General features: G+C 35.4%; 1 long non-coding RNA gene across 1 annotated transcript in view; it reads left to right on the top strand.

The window, feature by feature from the left end:
• Positions 1-24,770, top strand: part of LOC150078403 (uncharacterized) — a 52,792-nt gene that overhangs the window by 12,363 nt on the left and 15,659 nt on the right. Inside the window, exon 2 of the long non-coding RNA XR_016547654.1 lies at positions 2,221-2,352. This is a non-coding gene — a long non-coding RNA (uncharacterized LOC150078403). The remainder of the gene's footprint in view (positions 1-2,220; positions 2,353-24,770) is intronic.

Genomic DNA, 24,770 nt, shown 5'->3' on the forward strand with positions numbered 1-24,770 from the left:
CTTCACTTGCTTGCGTGGTATCCGTTTTTCCTTTCTTCAACCAACTCTGTAAATTGTCCATCTTTCGATTATCTTCTTCATTGCTTTTTCACTTTTTCATGTATTCACTACCACTAAGTTTTTTTTTTTTTTTTTTATGCCATTTTTACTAGAAAACAAATTTAAATTAATTAAATAAATTTTACAATAAATTTATTGTATCTTAATTAATTTAAAATATACCCAAACACTTACCTTTTACAAATAAATTTCATATCTTCTGTAGAGGTAGAGCATTTACGCTCGATGACATTGGCTATAACTCTGCTGGGACACATGTAATTCAGATTATAAAAATGACGAGTGGGACGACAACCATGGTGGTGCCCGAGATAGTGCTGATGGATTGCAGAGTGGCTGCAGGGCAGAGGTTTGTGATTAACGTATATTCTTCAGAGTGGTGTAATGTTAGAAGTGAAGTCCACTTTTGGCATTACACTTCTTCTTACAAGGATCAGCTCTTGGGCTGCTTTTGTTTCTGGTTTTCATAAGTGCTATGGATAAAGGGTGTGATGTCAAAATTTTCAGTTGATGTAAAGATTGGGAGTCGTGATAAAGAAGTTTAGACTAGATCATAGGAATTTTTCTTTTAGCCAGCGAGTTGTTGATTGCTGGAATAATTTGCTCTCACAGATAGTTGAGGCTGACAATTTGAAAAATTTAAATGGTCAACTGGATAGTTACTTACATGAGGAGGAGGGAAGCACATAATTTGTATTTTATGTACTTTTGTTTTCTTTTTGGCCGTTGCAGCAAAAGCTTGTGGCTTTCTTGCACTATATGACTAATATTAAATACTAATAATACATTCATCATTCATATTTGTTGTGGATTATTTTTTTCCAGATGCAAAAAGCTCTCAGATAATTGCTTAGAAATTTTTCACTGAATGTTTGTGAGTTTAAAAATTTTTGGACCTTGGAGAAGACAGTCTTCCACTGAGAGGTCTTTATTTCTAGGTCATAGCCCATGAAAGGCCGCCGTAGCCTAGTGGTCAGGCGTGTGGGTGCATAAGTACACGTGCCTTGAGTGACCGGGGTTCAAGCCCATGACTGCTGAATAATGGTGCTGATTCTTGTATTCTGTCTATCTTGTGAACTCCTCTGACTGTTTGGTTGTCCCGGAGTATAAACAGAAAATTTATTTATTTATTTATTCATTCATTACTAGTAAACAAGGAAGGGACAAATTGGGGGCCAGCAGCATGTTGACAAAGATCCTGATATGTGAGAACTAGCCACTTTCTGTGCTAATTGGGGATGATGTGAGGTGAAAAACTTGGCCAAAACTCATTTCATTCCTAAATCTTGTATTAAAATTGATTGACATGTCCCATAAGAAATACCCAATTTCACTAACAAATTTGTCACTGGTTAAATGTTGCTCACTCCTGATCAGATCAGATCAAAAACAGGATTTATTGAATTATTAATTTTTGAAGTTGAAGGGGGCCATACTGAGGATTATTTTCAAACTTTGTGAACAACTGAAAGGTTTTTGAACACACACACAAATCTTCTCCAAAAGCTGTTTTTAATATTTCACTGGTTTCTGTTGTACTTTCCCTTAATTTGAAACAAAATTTTTTGCTCAATAAAATCACTCATTTTAAACTGCAACAACAAAACACCTAAAACACTTTCTTTTCAATGGACTTAATTCAGACTGCAGATAAATGGGTGATCAATGTATTCAGTAGTGCTGCATTCCTATGTGCTGCCAGTAAGCAAAATAAAATTTGCTGCCCTAAATGTTGAATACTGATAAGTATTAACCAATCAGAAAACAATATCGAAAAAAAATTTTGGCACCCTCTTTCACTGCCGCCCGTAAGTGATGCTTATCTTGCCTACCTACTTGCGTTGGCCCTGAATGTATTACTTTCTAGATGAGTCACTGTACATGCTGTGACAAGTCAAAACTCACTATGACATCATAATTCATGATATAAAGTCAGTCTCTAAAATTTTTGGTCGCACTTCATATGTTATTCATTTATTTAAATTTTATTAAACTATTTATTACTAAATAAATATTAAGTATATATAAATAAATATATATAAGTTTTTAATAAATGAATATATGTAAGTTTATAAACTATTTCTGAGTTTCAGACATTTTTGAGTGCCATTTGGATATGCAAAATCAAATCAAAATAGTTCTATTGTAATTTTAATTTAGCTGCTGAGAAAGGTTCTTGGAGAAGATTTGCATTGTTTCGCTCTTAGGAGACTACTGAAGGTTGTATTGTACCGTAGCTTTTCTCTTGTAATTCTTTGCCAGGATGCTTAAGAGGACAATTTTCTCAAGGAAGTTAGTAGCTCAAGATTTATCCTTTTCTCTTTTTAAAATTAATTTTAGAATTAATTTTCACCTTTTTTTGTAAATGTATATAGAGAAGTTGCATTGAAGTCTGTTAATAAGAGCTGTACTACTTTAAATCATAAAGTAGTACAGCTCTTATTAATATATCATATAATATTAAATTTATAAATCATACAAGGGTATCCTTTAACCCTGAACATTAGAAACTTTTACAATGATACATTATATTTGTGTTTGCTTACTTTATTCTGTTATAAGATATATCCAACACATTGCCAAATTAATAATTATCCCTGGGGTATCTGTCCAATGTGTAGCCTGAATCCCAAGAAACAGTTCTGGAAATAAGTATTTAAAGAAAAAGAATATCCGGAAGAGGGTATTTTTAGAAGAATTATGCAAGATTTATTTGCTGTTTCTTAGCATTTGGGTTTTTTTCCTACTTTAAAACACAGGACCATTTCTGGTCTACCTCTCTTATTTCTGTTCAGTTCTTTCCCTACTTTAGGACATTTCTGTTCTACCTCGATTGTATTAATAACCATCTTATGATCTGAAAGAACAACATTACTCATCAATAGGCCCCAGGTGCCAAGTAATTTTGTGATCAAGTGTCGCTGCTGGCAAATTTGTTCAAAATTTTGAAGAAATAAAATCATTTTCTTCTTTTCGGCATTGCATGAACAATCAAATAATCTTCAGTAAAGAAATCATTTTACTAGATCAGGAGGAGAAGGAACCTTTTTTCTTTTTATTTATATATTATTACTGACCCACTACTACTTGGTCACAAAGGTGGAACTGCTCCTGCCTCCACATGGCAGAACTGGTAACCTGGATGGGGGAAATGGAGCAAACAGTTCCCAGAACCCAGAAATCCCCTGGGTGTACAGAACAAACCATGACCAGACCAGAACAAGAGGAGTCTGGTTCTGTCATAGCAAAAGACTGACATAGGCAGAATCCAAACTCCGACATTCCTAATTATTCATTCAACTCAAGAACAGTCGATTAGAAAATTCTCTCCATTCTATTGCGGAAATGCCTAGAAAGCATAGGTACTCCCAAGAAAGTTCATCGTTTTAAGATCAGAAGACTTACCGGTTCAAGTTATCATTGCTCGACAGTGTGAGCAATTATAAAAACTAAAAATATTTGGCAGAACTTCTGTTACCATTTCACTCCACATTTCCCTGAACACATTAAGAGGTGTCATCGCTGAATGGGACCTCATCAATCTGTCAGATGAAGAATTGAAACAAGAATTGTTAAGTCAAGGAGTCATCAGTGTAAGGTGAATTATGACAAAGAATGGTGATACACCAGTTCCCACTTGGAATATAATCCTTACATTTGACAATCCCAAACCACCAACAATGATACATTGTTGACAAATTCTATAATGTAATACATTATAGAATTTGTCGACTTATAAATTGTTTTATCATCTCTGTTATTGTTCAAATTGAGATAGAATTCGAAATTGTGCGTGAACCGGAGCAAGCCAAAGGGTGCTTTTATGACGGTATAATTTGCGATTATAAACTAACCGCACAAAACTATGGTAACAAACAACCGGTGATGACGACAACGGCTTTGCTGTGGTGTAGTAATAGGAGTAATAGGATAGGACTGCTGACCAGCCGCAGTTCCAATCTGTTTTCTCTGACGGTCAACCTGCAGTTTTTTTTTGCGTTATCTTTGGTTATCATCTTGATGCCAGTAGCGATAAAAATAATATTTATGCCCTTTTAAAAATGAATAAAAAATTAAAAATTCAACAAGAGCATCGTGTCTTCAATGAAGAGTGGAACACAAAATATTTTTTGCTAACATAAATAATGAGACTATTTGTCTCATTTGCCGGGAGAGTGTCTCAGTTTTGAAAGAGTACAATATTAAAGAATGTATGACTGAAGCTTGTGGAATTATATGTCCTGGCATTAAACACAAATTTGAGAATATAAGTTTATCTCGGCGAACCGTAGTAAGGAGAATTGAATGTATCGATACAAATTTGAATGAGCAATTATTATCAGTATTAGAATCCATAACATGGTACTCGATAGCTCTCAACAAAAGTAACAACCAAAAGAATACTGCGCAGTTATTAATTTTCATACATGGATGTACCTCTAATTTCTAAATTATTAAAGAGCTTCTTTCGATGGAATCTCAGACCAAACAATGGGAGCTGATATATTTGAAAAAGTTGAAAAATGCTTAACAAGATATAATTTACAATGGAACAAAATGGTAAGCGTAACAACTGATGTAGCACCAAGTTTGACAGGTAAAAATGTTGGAGCATTAAAGAAAATTCAGAATAAAATTTGTGAAAATTATCTCGATTTTAATTTAATTACAATTCATTGTATTATACATCAACATGTATTATGAAAAAATGTGTTAAAAGTTGAACATGTCACATCTTGTATTAGTAATTTTAACTAGTAAATTAACTAGTAAAATTTAGTAATTCTAGTGAATCTAGTAAAATTAACCAGTAAATAAACTAGTAAATTTAATACGATCGAGGAGCCTGAAACAGACAATTCGTTAATTTTCTTCAAGATATTGAATCTGAGTACACAGGTATTCCTTATCATAGCCAAATTCGATGGCTTAGCTCAGGAAAAGTTCTTCGGCGAGTATGGTATCTTAAAGGTGATATCATTCTATTTTTAAAACTGAAAAATATTATGGACTTTCCCGAATTAACTGATAATAACTGGATTTGTGAATTTGCGTTTACCTGAACATCGTGACACACTTAAATACTTTCAACACCGTGTTACAAGGGAAAAATTTATACGCCCATGATATGGTAAAACGTTTGAATGGATTTCGATTAAAACTCCAGTTGTTCCTTCGACATTTATTGATTAATAAGGTAGACCACTTTCCAACCATGAAGTTTCTGAAGATTCCAGAAAGTAAATTTGAAAAATATTTTGAAATTATCAACGTTTTGAATGACAACTTTTCACGAAGATTTGGCGACTTCCGAAAAATTGAGACAAGTTTGGCAATAGTGCATGACCCATTTTCAATAGAAATTGATAGTGCACCGAGTGAACTACAACTTCAGATTATAAATCTGCAGTGTGATACCGATTTAAGGGAATTGCACCGTCGTGAGGAAATCTGTAAATTTTACAATACTCGGACAAATTCGACGAACTTAAAAGATTTTACCTGAAAAATGTTGGTTATTTTTGGATCAACCTACATATGTGAACAAACATTTTCCATCATGAATCTAAATAAAAATTCTTTACGATCAAACATCACTGATGAACATTTACAATCAGTTTTAAGACTCTCAACTATAAAATTAACACCCGAAATTAAAAAAAAAATGTTAAAAGATGTAAAATAGTTCCATTCATCTCATTAAATTCTTGGTTGTTAGAGAATAATTTTTTTTTTATGTTGTATTTCTTCTTCATGATAACAAATAATATATATCTAAAAATAGTATTTTACGTGCAGCCCGTCTTCTTTTTGAATTCCTAATGTGGCCCTTCAGTCAAAAAGTTTGCCCAGGCCTGAGCTATACTAACTTAAAAGAATTAGTGGTACAACTTCCCAAACCCAATTGTGCCCTAGGGCACAGGTTCTTAAACTTTTTTTTTTTTTATCCGTGACCCCTTTTCATAAGGCAAAATCATTAGACCCCAGATTCTTTTTTTCAACCCCCCAGAGGAGTAGCGATCCACAGTTTAAGAACCGCTGGTGTATAATAATTTCAATAGTTCTATAATAAATATTTAATTTAATCACATTTATCAATGTTTGCTGCGACCCTCAATATTTTTCACAACACCAGAGGGGTCACGACCCACAGTTTAAGAACCCCTGCCCTACGGGACCTCGACAGTTGCCATCCATTATGGGGAAATCAAAATATGGACAAACTATTGAAAAATTACTTGATCACCATAATCTGTTAACCCACAGGGTCTACTTCGGCTATTATTGTCTCTCTATGTTCATCAACTATTTGGATGAACAATTCAATTGTGTACCCTTATTTGGATGGACAGTTCATAGCTGGCCACTGGCCAGTACTGTGTGATATGTCATATTGATACCAGCACTTGCCACTTTTGTCACTAAATTGCCAAACGGGATGTACAGCAGCTAGCAGTACTGGAAGAAAATCAGGTCCAACAAACATCCATAAACTTGTGGACATTAACTATGGGTCTCTTTGCACCATAATGCATGAGTTCCTGCACATGTCCAAAGTGGCAGCCCAGTGTGCTCTGAGATTGCTGATACCTCTTCAAAAGCTCCACAGGAAAAAGTGTTGGAGCTTTGTAGAGAGCGAATGATGTTTTTTTTTTTTACTGAATTGTTACAATGAATGAATGAACTGGCAACAAAACAGAACAGATGAGCAATGGAAACATTTATCTTCACCAATCCCCAAAAACACCAAGATTCAGTTGCCTACTAACAAGGTCATGTTGTCAGTCTTCTGGGACTCTAAAGGTATAATCCTTAAAGATTACCCTCCTAATGGCAACAGCATTGCTGTGAAGTATTTCAGAAACACCCTGGGAAAGTTAAGAGTAACTATCAAGTTGAACAGATGTGGGGAGCTATCCAAAGGTGTCTGCCTCTTAGGTGACAGCACTCCTGCTCAGTAGACTTTGCAATCGTGTGGTTTTGAAAATCTGTAGCACCCAGCTTCCTGACGTCTCACCTTCAGACTTATTCCTCTTTCTTAAATAAAAAAACCACTATATGGCCACAAATTAGATTTCACACTAATGAGGAGATAATGGACGAAGTAGAAGCCTGGTTTTCTACTCAGAATGAAGAATTCTATTCATTAGGTCTGAAGGAACTTAACTACATGGCAAAATATGTAGCTCTAGAAGTACATAGAGAAGGATGAAATTTCCAGTCAAGTTTCAAATCCCTAACTTGGATATTTTTAGGTGAGAGTAAATACTTATTGACTGCTCCTCATAATATTAGAGTGCTTAGAAAATGTTAACAGATGCAGTTTCCAGAGATTACAATTTATAGAACCCCGTCATTCTTAAAATGTCTTCTGTACCCCAAACTAATCTTATTGCTCTTTTCAGAACCATTTTCAACAGATCTATGTCCTTCCTAAAGTGAGGTTTCCAAACCTGTATGCAATACAATGGACCCCTGCTTTACAATTGGTTCACTGTATGATCAAATCACTTTACGACGGACTGTCCATAACAAAATACCGTTCACTATACAATATGTAGTAAGTGATGATTATTGTGATCACGTTTGTGAATTGAATTTTAATCCTATTAAATGGCAATTCTAATAAGCGAAATTAGGAGGAATATTATTCATAGGCTATATATGAAAGTAAAGATATAAAGCACAAATTTACCATTTATTACCTTACCAATTAACAAAATTAAATGATACGGGAAAATTATTTCACGTATCATTTAATTTATGCTTACATATATAGCTTAATTAATACTGTTATGTATACATACTAACTAATAGATATTTCAGTTCACTGATATATATATATATATATTTTTTTTTTGGGTTGTAAAATTTAAAACAGTAAAAAAGATGAGCAATCAGTAATGAAGAACACTTCATGTACAAATGAGATACAGAGTAACGAATTTATGAAGCTTTAAAAATAGGAATGAAGAGAAGATTCTGAAAATTTGTTTTTTATGTGATTGAAAATTTCAATGAAGGGGAAACACTTTTCACCATACTAACGTAAAAATCCACAGAATTCCAGCTATCATTATTATTGCAAATGAAATAAGATAATTTTCTACCTGTTTATAATAGATTGCACTAACAGAAAAGCCCAATAAACCAGAAACTGCAAATTGTTTTTATTGTTTTCTGGTAGCAACCTCCAGAAATGTGCTTTAGAAAAATATAACAAAGGTGTTCAAAATTGATTCTTATAACCGAACATATGATAATGATGAAAGTGTAGTGCATTTTAAAGATTTGAATTGGTTTTTTGAAATTTTATTGTATAAAGCACTAAGTTGATTCTACTAACCAGTGATCATGTTACTGGCACCTACTAATTTCACTTTGCGATGGGCTTATGATTGTCTCCGACCAGACCACGTGGTCCTTCCTCTCAGCAATAGCAGCATTTGTAAACTTGGCCACGTGGTTTTGTTTTTACATCCTTTAGTTGAAGTTATTTTTTGTGTTGTGCTTATTTGACATAAATTTATATAAAACTAATACAGTTTCCATTATAAAAATTACCTTTTAGAGATATAAAAGGCTTAGTTAGATAGCGAAAATTTCAACTTCCAAGATTGTAACGAATGGACCTGGTGTACTGTGGTCCATGGTTATGAAAAATATATACAATGATAACCCAGTTTAATATAATACAATAAAATATACAATGGCAGAAGCTTTCAAGACTGATGCGTTTCTTTTTTCAACTGATAATATGATTTGAATACAATGGATAAGTGAAATGAGTTGAGAGTGAGGCACGTTATTCATTTTCTATTGTTGTTGCATGGATGTGTGCTGTTTTTTTTACTCCAGCGTTTATCAGCGTTAAAATGGTTGTCTCTAGGATGGGGTGCAGACGTGTGCCTTTGCAGCGGTTTATGGCCTTTGGATTGTTTAATATATTAAGTGATTCTAGCCATAGGCGGTGGCGAAAGTGTCGTGAATGGTCTACTATTTCAAAGTCACGTTTGGGATCAAGATCGTGGTTCGTGGCCCAAAAATGTTCTGCGACTGCAGATTGGTCAGTTTCGGCAAGCCGGATTGCTCTGTCATGCTCCGTAAGGCGATCTTGAAGATGTCTTGATGTCTCTCCTATGTAGCAGCTGTCACAGTCTCTACAGGTGATCCGATATACTACATTGCTGCATAAGAGAGGTGTGACAGGGGTCTTCACACTGGAGACAACTGAACGTAGGTTCCTGCAGGGTAACTGCACGCATTTGATGTTGTAATTTCTAAGAATCTTCGAGATCCGTCCTGACACTCCTGGATAATAGGGAATGTAGGCAGATGGTATACCGTCTTGGTTCAGTGGTCATGGGTGGGATGTGAGTTCTTGTGCCCCTGTAATAGGCACCTGTTTAGCACATGGGATGGATAACCGCATTTGGTTAGGTCCGCCTTCACACGGGAAATCTCGTTACGTCTAATTGCATCAGTGCTGGAATGGCCCCAAGCCCTGGAGAATAGGGTGCGGGCAGTGCTGTTGAGATGACTGGGTGCGTGGCCGGATCTGTAGTTAGCAAATTGTCCGCACCACATAGTTTGCGGTATACCGAAGTCTCTAGACGTGGGCCTACGCGATGCACTAAGACATCCAGGAACGGGAGTGCGTCATTGATCTCTAACTCTATAGTAAATTGGATGAAATTAGACAGGGAGTTGAGGTATTCCAGTAATGCTGTTTCAGAGCCACGTGGTATTACAGTAAAAATATTGTAAACATATCTGCACCATGTTGCAATAGGTACAGGTGGGTTCAGGTGTATCTGCTCCTCTAAATCTTCCATGGCGATGTTGGCTACTACGGAACTAACAGGGGCACCCATAGCAGTGCCATGCACCTGCTGGTAGACTGAATCCTCAAAGGTGAAGATGCTGCTTGATAAGCATAGGTTGAGGGCGGTGCAGATGTCATCAGTGGATAGTGATGTTCTGGATTGGAGGCTTAAGTCGTTCTCGAGGAACCTTCTGGTGCAGTGCACGGCCTGTTGGATGGGAATTGAAGTGAATAAAGAAACCACATCAAATGATGCCATGACATTGTCAGGGATTGAAAGGTCCTTAACGAGGTGGATGAATTCGCTGCTATTTTTGATGGTGTGTGTGGTATTTCCTACAAGAGGTGAGAGGAGGCGTGCAATATGCTTGGATAGTTCATGCGTTGGGGCATTGCAGCACGAAACTGTGGGTCTGAGGGGAATACCCGGTTTGTGGATCTTTGGCAATCCATAGAATTGTGGTAGTTGGCAGCCAGTAGCATGTAGAAGATGCTGAGTTGTAGTCGGGATTTTCTTATCTTTAAACCATGGACGAGTTTATTGACATGTGTCTCTAGACGTTTCAAGACCTTATGCCATTGTATATTTTATTGTATTATATTAAACTGGGTTATCATTGTATTTATTTTTCATAACTTCCAAGATCTTGGAACGAATTACAAAAAAACAATATATACGATATTTTCAAGATACGATGGTGTCTCTGGAACTGTTTAATATTGTAAAGTGGGGGTCCACTGTACTTCAGCAGTATCCCAACCATTGCCTTATACAAGAGGATAATCATTTGTATGTCCCCTGTCAAAATTCCTGTATGAGGTGCTACCTTAAAGTTCCAGAAATGTATTATAAAATAAATTAGAATTAGAATCACCCCGGGTCTTATTCGCCACCTTCACCTTCGAAATAATCCCCTTGACAGCGTAAATACCGATCCCAGCGCTTCTCCCATGATTTGAATGCATCCCGAAAGGCCTTCTTCCTCATAGTTTTCAGCCCTGCCTGCGATTCGGTTTAGTTATGCTCTGACCAAATCTTTGACCTTTCAGTTTGATTTTCATTCTTGGGAAGAGGAAGAAGTTGCAGGGGGCTAAGTCTGCCAAATAAGGAGGGTGGGGGATGATTGTCATGTTGTTGGATGCCAAAAACTGTGCTGCAGTGAGAGATGTATGGGTTGGTGCATTGTCATGATGAAGGACCCAGTTCTTTGTGTGCCATTTTTCTGGACGTTTCCTCCTGACAGCTTCCCTTAATTGTCTCAGGGCATTGCAATAGAACTTTGCCTTGACGGTCTGGCCAGGAGGGATGAATTCCTTATGGATAATCCCATCAATGTCCAAAAAACAGATCAGCGTGGATTTCACATTGCTCCTCACTTGTCAGACTTTCTTTGGTCGGGGCAAAGATGATTGTTGCTTGGTTTCTGGGTCATACCCATATACCCAACTCTAGTCACCAGTGACAACCATAGAAAGGAAGTTTCGATCATTCCTGGCCCATTCTTGAAGATCTTCCATGTGATGCTGCTTTTGGTCTTTACTCAGTAATCGTATCACAAACTTGGCCGGAATCCTTCTCATGTTCAACTCGTCTGACAAAATCTGCTGACATATGCTGTACAATGGTCCTACAATGCCACAAATGTCGTGGATTGTCTGCCTGCGGTCTTCATGGATTGCTGTCTGAACTTTTGATTAGTTCATCCCATAGTGTCAGTTCTGCTTACCAAAAGTGACCCCCCTGGGCACTCACATCCTTTCATCCGGGCTTTGAGTCAAGGGTCTGCATTTGGCCTAAAGTATTTTCACCAGAAGCTTGTTTCAACTTCTAATGGGGTTTCTGCTGTTGTATTGTTAAGAAGGAAACAAAACTTGATGCAAGCACTTTGCTCCCTCACATCAGCCATTGCAACGGTCGCAAACTACCCTAAACACACCGCCAAACAACTGCACATAAATATTCAATGACTCTGTGCAGCCCGACACTGCGTGCCACATTGATTCGCAATGGATGCATGCAGTGTTGCCTAGCTCCACAAGTTCGTACTAGATGTAGTTCCTGTGCAACATTCAAATTTCAGGAACCTTTGGATAGCACCTTGTATATCATTGACAGAACCCCATGAGCTGTTTTAACAGCTTTTTTGCACTTCTCAGAGAATTTCATGTTAGTGAACAATTACCTCTTTTTCATACTGCATTGTCTTCAGTTTGGTACTACCCAAGGTGGTATGTTATTATTGCTACCCAAATGCAATACTTCGTTTATCACTAGTAAACCTCAATTGTTATTTTCCATCATATCTGTTGATTTTATCCAGATCCTTTTTAAATAGCATTGATTACTGTTATTATCCTCTGTACCCACCTATGTATCATCAGCAAATTTATACATTAAACTTGAAATACCTCCATCAATATCATTAATTAATATTAAAAACAGTAAGAGCTCCAGCACTGGGCCCTGTGGTGCTCCACTCATCACGTCAGGTCATGAAGAGCAGTGGCCCTCTATAAACCAACATTGTCTCTTACCGCTTAGCCATCCCTTTATCCATAATAGTGACTTGTCTCTAATGCCACATTGCTTGTCAATTTATGAATAATCATACATATGGTATAGTATCAAAGGTTTACTCAAATCGAAGTATATGATGCCAGAATTATGCTTTGTATTCCATTTCTTTGTTACTCTTTCATAGTAGTTAATCAGATTTGTCACACGTGATCTATCTTTTACAAATAGGAAAAAAATTATACCTCTTTCTTGCAATCATGTTACTAGAAAAATATGTAATTATCAATGCTAATTCTAAAGAACAATTCCCGTGAAAATATCTCAAAAGGCATGCAGTAGATAATACTGAATGTCTGTGTGATATGTAGTGGAGTGAGTTTTAGTGTAGAATCATTAATTAACCTTACTGCCCTCCTTTAATTGCTCTTAAAATCTAGAAGATTTGAGTGATTTTTAGGGGTAGCATGATATTTTGAGGAACAATATCATGGAATATTGTTCTCCACAATTTTGTAAAATGTGAGCTCGCATGAGGTGATAATAGTGTGTTTCTGCCTTAACCCTGTGAAGTTCTTTACAGAAAGTTTGACTATTATCATGGTGCCGACTAAGAGAATAAGTAACAGTGGTACTAGTAAATCTACCAAGAAAAGGAAAGCGATCATGCGAAATTTAGATTTGTCAGTGTCAACAGTGAACACAATAAAGGACAAGGAGAATACGAGAAGCAGTGAAGGGGTTGGCACCAATGAAGCCAACTATAATAACCAAGGCTACGAAATACATATCAGTTTTTACAGTACAATGATATGCATTCTTTCTTTTATGTTTTCTTTTCTTATGCGCCACTCTGGCTACTTTGCTGCTGTTCCCAGATCAGCTATATATATAGTGTATATGTAATGTTTAAAGTTTATAATGATAGAATTGTATATTATAGTTTTTGTCACATATACAATGTTAATGCCATTGTACATAGGGCAATTCAACATTATATGTGCATGATTTAATATAGGTCGATAAATTCAATAATGTGGTATTTTTATACGTATATGATTAAATATTGGTCTATTAATTCAATTAAGTGGTATTTTACTATAGGTAATTAGTGTGTATACGGATCAGGTAATCAAGCTAGCATATATAGGCTATCTTAAGTCTGTTTGGCCTATAAACGTTAAGTTAATGTAAACATAATCAATACAAAATGAAAATGAAAATGTCATTACTACCTGTAAATGAAAATATCAATACTAAGTGATTATGAAAATATCAATACTAAATGATAATGTGCTGCAATTTTTGAAAAAACATTCCATCACATGGCCATCAATCCACTATTTCGTCGGGGGCTTTGAGCGGATTGATAGCCCGTCTGAATTTTAAATTTGTAGGCAACCGTAGCAGCAAACTGGGATAGGTGACACAAAGCCTGTGTACATTTTGTCTCCCATAAGTATTAGTTGTTTTTGATACTAAGATTAATGAGGTCGTGCCAACCTCAGTATCAAAAACAACTATGTACTTATGGGAGAATGTACATACAGAACGGGGGGGGGGGGGGGGTAGCTATGGGATCTAGCAGTTCTTGCTCCATAGCTAACCTTTACCTGCATCACTACGAAAGCAACATCAAAGAAAATATTACCTTTTACAGATATATTGATGACAACCCAGTAATCAACCACGACAATTTTGGCACATTAGCACAGGAAATTTACCCTACAGACCTAACTGTTGAACGCACAAACCCGGATAGCAACTTGCAAGCTTACTACCTCAACACCGAAATTACCATCACCCAAGACAATGTATACACGCAACACTATGATAAGAGAGACTATTTCAACTTCACAGCAATAAAGCTCATCCACTGGGAGAGCAACATAGCTAAACACATCTATGGAAACACAATCAAAAATCAAACAAACAGGTTGATACACACATGCAATAATATAAAAAGTACCACGGAAGCTATTCAAAAACTCATAAAAACTCTCATCAAAAATAAAACTAAGTTGTCTAAAACCAATGCAATAAGTAAATTAATGCCCAAGTTTGTTACATGGGTTTATTGCGCTCAGACGAGGCTTGTCTTCTGACCGCACTACAACCCGACTTCAAAAAAAAAACCTTCCAGACTAAACCAAAATATTTAGAAATTTTAAAACTGACAAACTTAGTAATGAAAAATACCACCGGAAGCTTACTCCCACAAAACAACATGACAATATTACCCATAGTGACATGGGGTATATATTCACTTAGTAAGAGGCTGTAAATAGCCATTCCTTTGGACATATACAGGTCGTTATGACTTAGAAAAGCTATACCGGCCCAGTCCAAGGAATGGCAAAAACATTTGTAATAGTAATTTTCTTCCATTTTCATAAAACATATTTCATGTATATTAAACATCATTTCTACCATCGTTTTATTTTGGAAGGTTTCTCCCGACTCCACCCCCCCCCCTACATGCATTGACATAGGATATCAGGCCCTGAAGCTAATTCAACATCACACCACTATATACAATTAGTGCGACTGCGCATTAATAACTTTACTACATATAAAACAAAAAGAAGGTGGAAACTTCCCCCTTTCTGACCGACCACCACCACAGGACAAATTGCAGTAAGTAAGAACCTTCTCATTTATTCAGATACATACCCGTTAGGCTTTGAGTCACCTATCCCAGTTTGCTGCTACGGTTGCTTACAAATTTAAAATTAAGTTCAAACCAAAAACTATAAAATGATTTAAACCTAAAATCATTATACGTATCTAAAGATAAAAATATCATTTATATATATATTAGCGAAATAATGAATGACAAAACTGGTATGGGGACAACAGAAACGTGTAGGTATGGGACATTACTTCAGATGGGTTATCGATCCGCTCAAAGCCTCCGATGAAGTAGTGGATTGATGGCCATGTGATGGAATGTTTTTTTTCAAAAATTGCAGCACATTATCATTTAGTATCGATATTTTCATTTACAGATAGTAATGGCATTTTCGTTATCATTTTGTATTGATTATGTTTACAGTAACTTAACGTTTATAGGCCAAACAGACTTAAGTTAGCCGAGTGGTCAGGAGCGGGAGTGCAGTAGCACACACTCTTTTTAGTAGACCAGGGTTCAAGCCCCTGACTGCTGAATACTGGTATATACCAGTTTATACTGGTAACCTGCCAAATCAGTCTTTTGTTCAGTTTGGCTAGTAATGGTAAGGCCCTGTCTTACAGTATATACTGATTTTCCTTACTTTAGGCTTTACTTTTTTCATTTGTCTTAGCATTTCACTTACTTCTGTAAGGTCATCCATGATCTGTATGCAACACTTTTATTAGCGCACTAACATTAATTCAATTTTAGTATAATTATATTCAAAATTTTAAAATTAAAATTGTAAATTACCACGTGGCTTTTCACACGTGAACCTGTCGGAAACAGAAGTAAGAGCATTGCTGTCTTTTTCATTATTTTGGTGGATGACCTCTGATGATGACACAAAAATTATGAAAGACACTGCAATGTTATTTCCACCTTGGTTGTTTTTTTCAAAATTTATTTGGTATTGTTTCAATCTGTGCAAATCTTATCGTTTTATTTTCCAGTTCATTCCCCCCCCCCCTTTCTTTCACAACATATATCGCTCCCAGGGTATACTGTATATTCATTGGTTTTAATTTTATACATAAAGCTCGTTAACATGTTCTACCTACAATATTTAAACTTAAAATATTTTATATATACATATACACATTATGGCTGTAGGGTACGTTTTGCTATAGCAGTGTCCCTGATCCATAAGGTACGTTATTGTAATTCAGACTTATCTAATTTCAAACTTAATTTTCCTCCCATATCATATAGCTTCTTTATATCATTATTCTCGACTATATATATATATATATATATATATATATATATATATATATATAACTAATTGATTGAAAAAATATAACATTTTTCTCCATTCTTCTGAGGATATTATGTGGTTTTCGTAATTTTGGCATATCAGGATATAGTAGCAATATTTTATTAGTCATTCTCAAGTTACATAAAACTGTACTTGTGTAAGGTGTCCTGGAATGTATCTTTTATATGTTGGGGACTTACTCTATATATGTGCAAGCAGTGAATTTCCAGCTCGAAAAAATCATAAGTTTTTGAAGACTTTTTGCTATTTTATTGATTTAACAATCATATTATTTTGAACTCTGTAAGTAGATTTATTGTCCTAGTCATGCTTGTTATTTTTATTTTTAATTTAGCTAGAAATTTTGTAGGCTAATATATGCAGAACCATTGTTTTTCTAATCTTGTCACCATTCTTATAGTATAGCATGAGTGGTAGGAGGATTCAAATTTTTAAAGGTGGTAAATAGGTAGATCTAAAGTTCAAATCAATTAGGTTGGCATTAGTTGAATAATTTTGTTTTATATTATAATTAACTTATAACTCCAAATCACTTGTTTGGCATATATCTTTGTGTTTAGCTAGGGATATAACTAATTTAACATTGTGGTACGGTATAATGTAATATATATTCCATACTTATTAGCTCAAGGTACAACGTAAAGCTAGATAGTGTAATACGTATCACTGCAATTAGGAATCTATTAGATTAGTGTAGTATTGACAATTAATTAATTAAATTTATTAATCTTATTAATTTTCATTGTTAATCAATTGTATTCAAACAGAAATCATGCCCCAGACTAGAGCAGCTAATCAACAGGCACAAAGCAGTTGGAGTGCTGTGGCTTGGGGGAGAATGGATGGGGATGATTCTCCAACGCATCACAGCCTAAAACAATGAGCAACTTGTGAAATGTTTGCAGACTTTGTGGAACAGGACATGATATAGCCAAGGAGGATGTTCTTTGTTTGTGTGCTAGGTGTAGAGCAGGGATGGGCAACAGCCGGCCCGCGACGATGTTGAATCCGGCCCCATCCATAAATGCATAAATATAGAAAATCCATACCTGACTACACTTACCGTAAACGTTCAGCTTAATTCGGTTCAATTGGGAATCGCGGCCAGTGCAGCATACAGCAGTAAGCAGTTAACAAGGTGATTCTATGCAGCGTCAAAGAGTATTATTTCCTAATTATTATTGCAGCATCGATCGAACGAAGTTCCTTCGGGTTTGACTTCTTATTGAAAAAAATAATATTGGTGCTAGATATTTTATAAGTCAGTTTATGCCTTTTCTAATTATTACAATTTTTAATTTAATATAATTTATAGCCCATAAAATGAGCCAATTAAAAAAAAAAGAAAATTTGATGCCGAATGCCGCAATTTTCAATGATAATTGGACATTCAAATATTTAATTGAAAATATAGACGATAAAGCTGTTTGTTTGGTTTGTAACGAAACTATTTCCGTTTTTAAAGAATATAATCTAAAAAGGCATTTTTCAACAAAACATTTCGTAAAATATAAGCTATTTTCACTGGAACAAATGAAAATTGAAGCACAAAATTTAAAATGTGGTTTGCGTAAGCAACAAAATACTTTGAACATTTTGTCAAATACAGATAGAGCTCTGACAAAAGCTAGTTACATTGTTGCACATAAGGTTGCAAAACTGTAAATCATTTTCTGATGGGGAATTTGTGAAGGAATGTTTGATAGATATTGCTGAATTATTATGCCCTGATAAAAACTGACGTTTGAAAAAATTTCTGTCACAAAGAACTCTTGTGAGACGAATTGATAATATTTCAAGTAATTTATGTGATCAATTAAAATTGGAAGATTGTACTTACCATGCACTGGCTTTAGATGAGTCATGTGACATTACCGATACGAGTCAACTTTTAATCTTTATTCGAGGTATAAATCATAGATTTGAAATTACGAATTACTTTCTGCATATCCTATGAAAGACAGAACGACTGGCGAAGATTTTTTTTTTTATAGCTCTTCAAGAAGCTTTGCAAAAACATAATATAAAATGGGACAAAATTGTCAACATCACAACTGATGGGTGTCCTAGTTTGACAGGAAAAAACATTGGATTATTAAAAAGAATATAAGCAAGGAAATAAAGCGTATTCCAGGAAAAGAAATAATCTTCTTACATTGTATAATTCATCAAGAAACCCTTTGCAAAAGAGTTCGAAAACTGAAGCATGTTATATCGGTTGTAACGAAAGTAGTTAATTTTATTTGTGGAAGAGCTTTAAACCACCGGCAATTCATAACATTTTTGAAAGAAATTGAATATGATTTTACTGATATTCCTTACCATACGGACATAAGATGGCTTAGTCTTGCAAAAGTGTTAAAACGATTTCATGATTTGTTGGATGAAATTGTAAACTTCTTAAATGCTAAGGACAAGTTGAATGAATTTTGTGAATTAAAAGATGAACAATGGCTGAACAACTTTTTCTTCTCTGTTGATATGTTTTGCATCAAAATGAATTAAATTTATTATTACAAGGGAAAGGACTATTTATTTTTGATATGTATACAAATGTCACATCGTTTACGAGAAAACTCAAGTTATTTTCGCAACAATTCCAAAATAAACAGTTAACTCACTTTCCAATCTTACAAAAAAGAGAAAAAATTTTGAAATGTGCTGATTTTAAGAAATATGAGGGTATAATAAGTGACTTATTTAATGAATTTACAAGAATATTTGATGATTTTCAAAAAATTTCTAAAGATCTATCTTTAGTAAGCCTACCGTTTAATTTTAATGTCAATGATGCACCACCTTTTATCCAGTTGGAACTGATAAATTTACAATCAAATTTAATATTAAAGAATCAATTTGCTGAAAAAACAATAACGGACTTTTATGCCTCGTTAAATCCAGAAATGTTTAAAAATATTCTGGATAATGCACAGAAATATTTGGCATTCTTTGGATTGACATACCTGTGCGAAACTACATTTTCTTTAATGAAAAATACAAAGAGCAAAATTAGATCAAGAATAATGGATGAAAATTTAGGAGCAGTTCTATGAATAGCCACTAGTGAATTGAATCCCAATTTTGATGAAATCATAAATCAGGAACATTCCAAATGTAATCCCTCACATTAAAGTTTTTGTTTTCTGCATTTACTTTGTTATAACAATAAAAATATTTATTCCAAATTGTAGTTCTTATCTGTACCTATCTATAATTGACTCCTATTTAAATATTGTATTTACTTTTTTTTAAAATACATTAATAATTTGGTAATTCAAGTAATATAATATTTTTTAGGTTCTGATTTTTTTTGTGATATCGTTCAATCTATTCTGGCCCGTGTCATGATATGAAAATTTCATTCGGCCCACTGATGAAAAAAGTTGCCCACTCCTGGTGTAGAGTGTCAAGAAATTAGGTGCCAACTCAGCATTCTGATGGGCATCTATAAGAGTTTGAAGAATAAGGTAGATGCCCTTGAAGGTATTAAAGTGGGGAACCGATCAAGCTTCAGTTGCCCACCTCAACGGCAGCACTCACTCTTGTGCATCTGGCAACACAGCGGCAATCTTCAAGCCAAAATATGCTGGTCCCACAGGAGTTAGTTATTGTCGGTGACTATTGTCAGAGAGGCAGGCACATTGTGCAAAAAAAGATAGGTGGAATAGGACCAGGGTATCTCTGCCAAGGGCAAAAGTTGATGACATAGACCAGATATCATTTTAAGGACACAAAAGGTGATGTTGTTGTGCACATTGGCACTGATGACATTAAGAGTAGGAGATCTGCAGATTTACTTGTTGAAAAAAAAGTCATGAGTTAGGGTTAAATTTGAAAGTGTCTGCAATTCTGCCCAGACATGATAGGAGGGAGTAAATGATGAGAGCCTTGTCAATCAATTTGACCTTCGAGAGATAGTGGAAGGCTCATGGGGTAGAATTTTTCTTATTGTGGTCTGTGCTTGTTAACAGAAGAGAGTGATTCTACAGGGATGAAATACACTTAAATAGAAGGGTTGCAAGAATGTTTGCTGATGCTATCGAGACTAGGCACCTGCGAGGTGATCTGATTGAGGTGTATAAGGCCTTGAATGGGTTGAGCATGCTGAATTCTGATAGGATTCTTCCACTTGTTCAGATTACGAACCTAAGGGAGCATAAATTCAAATTGAGGAAGGACAGATGTAGAATAGATGTGTGGAAATTTGCCTTTAGCCAGCGGGTGGTTAATTGCTGGAACAAACTTCCATCTGTTGTTGTGGAAGTTGATAGGTTAAATAAATTTATGGATGAACTGGACAAACATTTAGAAGGAATTTTTTTGTAAATGTGTTTTTTTTTTTTTTTGGCTGATGCTGCATAAGGTTACACTTGCTTTCTTGCATCACATGGCACTACTACCACTACCAGGGAAGTGGATGTTTTCATGCAGTCTCAAAACAAACTATCTATTAAAAATACACACACACAAACCTTTGAAGAAAGGTATACATGATTTCTGAACTTGTGTTATCATTGGCTGAATAAATACAAGGTCATACGCTTAATAATATTTATTTACATCAGAAATAATTACGAACTTTTCATTACTCACATAAAAGCTAACTCATAAAAGAAAAGTATACACGATTTCTAAACTTTTTTTGATCTCGAATCTCGAAATCCCGGTCACTTTCCAATCAATGTTATGATTGGAGAGTGGAAGAACAGTGGAAGAAAGTTTGTTACCAGATGAATCACGATACCCTTTGTTTTGTGCTGCTGGTGGGTGGAGAGAGTGGCGAGAGCCTCACAAAGCAGTGGATCCCACTTACCTTGTTAAGAAAATCCAAGCATCTGGAGGTGGTATCGTGGTATGGGGAATGTTTTTTTGCTTGAATGTCATCCAGGGATTAACTGAATTTTGTATCAGATCTACTGCCTTGCAATGTTACACTTTTATGGTGATGGCCACTTTATGAATGTCAATATAACAGCGAATCGTGCTAGAGTCATACAAGAATGGTTCGGAAAATGTGACACGGATTTCCACCATCTTCCCCAGCCCCATATTCACTTGATATCAATCCTATTGAGAATGTGGGAGATATGTGGAGAGAGAGAGCTATTTGGTAATGAAGTTCTCTTCCTTCAACTTAGTTACAGCTACATGATATTTTGCTGGAAGAATAATTAATTACACTAAAACACCTTATAGAATCTGTGACACTGCACATTTGCTGTTATTAGAAACAAAGGCAGCCTGATTCGATACTGAATAAATGTTCATATTTTTTTGGCCAGTGTGTGTATAATCTTTTTAGGAAAGATAGGCAGAATATATTGGGTGGTGTCATGCTTCTTATTAAAAGCAGCTTGAATGTGATAAAAGCTTTCCCAGATTCAGAATTATGCATGCACCATTCTGTGTAGTGTGGGGTATTTTGAAGCAAAGGCAAAATTGAGTGGGGTGAAGCAAAGGTAAAATGTGAGCGAGTTCACTATAGATGTGCAGGCATAAATGCCTTATTGGTGATTTCAGTTTTCCTCCTTATTCAATGGAGAAGGTGGGAAAGAAACTTTCCATTGGAAACAAAATTTTTAAATTAACTACACGATTACACTAGCCAACTCTGTTTTTATCTCCAAGAACTTAAATGCTGTTTTTAACCAATTTTTATGTGTAGATTTCAAAAATCACCATGATAGTTTCACATCACCTTACATAAAGGGAGTTGCATTTACCAAAATATGCCAATATTCCATAATCTAGCCAGTAATTGCGACATACTGATTTATTTTAACAGATATAAGCTAATTCTCTTAATTTTAGCAATCGATTCTGACCCCAATTTTCTTGTGATAAACATAATCAGACTTCTACCTATTGGTTCTTGGGTTCAAATTCCGATGCAACAATTTATAATTTGAAGAGAGCACACAGTGTTTTTGGTGAAGACTTTTGTAGGCTGTGCCAAGGTTTTGCACAGTAGGTCCCAGGTTACAGCAGTGGAATATACTCGCAGCAGGAACAAAAAAGATTTCAATGTTTCAAAAAAGGAATGAAAAGTTTTTGAAATATTTTGCCATGGAGGACAGCATGTGTTTTTGCAAAGACATTATTGGACTTCTCGAAGAACTAGGTGCCTCAAAATTAAATTTAAAAGCAGCTTTGCATCATAATGCCAACGAATTGCCATCAGTTCCTGTGTTTCATTCAATTGGACTTTAAAGAAAGTCATGAAAGCATGTCTAAGGTACTACATGCGATAAAATACCAGGATTATGGTTGGAACATGTGCAGTGATTTTAAGGTTATTGGTTTGCAGGGGGAGGGTTCACAAAATATTGTTGTTTTTTTGTGTTTGTGGGAGAGCCATGTGACAGAAGAACATTGTTGTGCAATAGTGAGACAAGTGGGATGAGTTCATACCAGGACAACGTAATGTAAAATATATTTCTTTAGTGCAGTCAAACAAAGTTCTTCTTCCGCCCTGCACATCAAACTTGGATTGATAAAACATTTTGTGTAGAGGCTAGATCTTCTTCTTAGGATTTATTCTGTTATTACAATGGTTCTCCTCAACCTAACATCGAAAAGTCATTCCTTTATTCTTTTTTTCCATTTTCTTCTATCTTCCCAATCTCTGTCCACCAGTTCTCTTCTATTCATGTCTGCTCTCACACCCTCTATCCACTTCCTTCTTGGTCTTCCTCTCTTTTTCCTTCTCCATGGCTCCTCTGGGCAATTTGTCGTCCCCCATTCCCTTCACATGGCCAAACCATTCCAATCTTTCCTCCTCTATTTTATCAATAATGGTTTTTTGGACATTCATTGTATTCCTTATCACATCATTTCTAACTTTTTCAGTCTTAGACTTTCTGGACGATCTTTGCCAAAAATCCATCTCAACGCCCAATAGTTTTTTTTTTGTCTTTCAGTTAAGGTCCAAGTCTCACATCCATATAATAAAACACTTTGTAATATTGCATTATATATTTGATGTTTAGTTTTGTTAATAATATTTTTATTCCACAGCACAGAACTGAGCATTCATATGACCTTTCTACCTTCACTCAGTCTTCTCTCAATTTCTTGTGCAGATGATCCATCAGCCTGAATAATTGTACCCAGGTATTTAAATTGCTGTACAGTTTTCACCTGTATTCCATCTAAATCCAGAGCATCCTCACTTCGATTCATGTACTCTGTCTTATTAATATTTACTGTCAATCCCCATGTTTTATATTCTTCTAGTAACTTTCTGCCCATGCAATTTACATTGTCATTGTCCTATGCTACAACAACTTGGTCATCTGCAAACAGTAGATTGTAAAGGTACTTATTTTGACTAAGGGGAATACCCATTGAACTGCACTTCTCTGACTATGGTCTTAGAACAACTTCCAGGTACAACTTAAACAAAGTGGGTGACAAACAGCATCCTTGAAGTAGTCCTTTAGAAGTTTTAAATTTTCTTGATTTTTTTTGACAAATTTTTTTACAGCATATATTGTTTTTGTAGATTCTTCTAATTATTTCAATTAATGGCTGGCTTATTGACATTTTTTCCGTAGCCTTCCACAGAAGATTTCTTGGCACATTATCATACACTTTCTCTAAGTGTATGAACAACATATCTACATCTTGGATTGTAGCCCGACATTTTTCCAGAATTTGGTTAACAGTGAATAAATGGTCTATACATGAGCGTCCAGTCGAAAAGCCGCACTGTTCTTCAGAAATAACAATCCCGTGTTCCAGTTACGATTTTGTCACTTTTCTAAACAGTTTAGCAATAGAGCTGATAACACAAATTCTTCTATAGTTGGAGCACCTTCTGTCACCTTTCTTGAAAATTGATGTAATGTGTCCGAATGTCATCTGGTATTTCTTTGTCATCGCATAATTTGTTGAACAATCAAGTTAGTAGATTTATAACTTTTCAACTTCCATATTTAAGCAGCTCCATGTTAATTCCACCTGGGCCTGGTGCTTTTCCATTTTTTGCCATTTTTATTTTCAGTTCCACTTCCTTAATTTGGATGTTCAATCCTTTTTCCATGACAGCTGTTTCTCTATATTCCTCTCTTCCTTCATTCAATAGCTGTTCATAATAATTGATCCATTCCTCCAGATCTATCATTTCCAGTCTAGCATTTTGCTTATGAGGTTTCCTTAAATTCTTCAATACTCTCCATGCCTCTGCAGATCTTGTACATCTTAGTTTACTGTTCACCTTGACACATGCTCTATCCCAGGACTCATTCTTTGCCTTGATGACTTCCACTTTCGCTTCCTTATTTTTTTTCTTTATATATATTTTTTATGAACTTCACTTTTTGAGCTTAGCCATCTTTGGTATGCATTCTTTTTCTCCTTTATTAATTCTTTAATGTCCATGTTCAGCCAATCATTTTGTTTCATCTTTTGAGAT

The sequence above is a fragment of the Mastigoproctus giganteus genome, chromosome 11, assembly GCF_048544385.1.
Source record: "Mastigoproctus giganteus isolate SK-2022 chromosome 11, ASM4854438v1, whole genome shotgun sequence".
Taxonomy (NCBI): Eukaryota; Metazoa; Arthropoda; class Arachnida; order Uropygi; family Thelyphonidae; genus Mastigoproctus; species Mastigoproctus giganteus.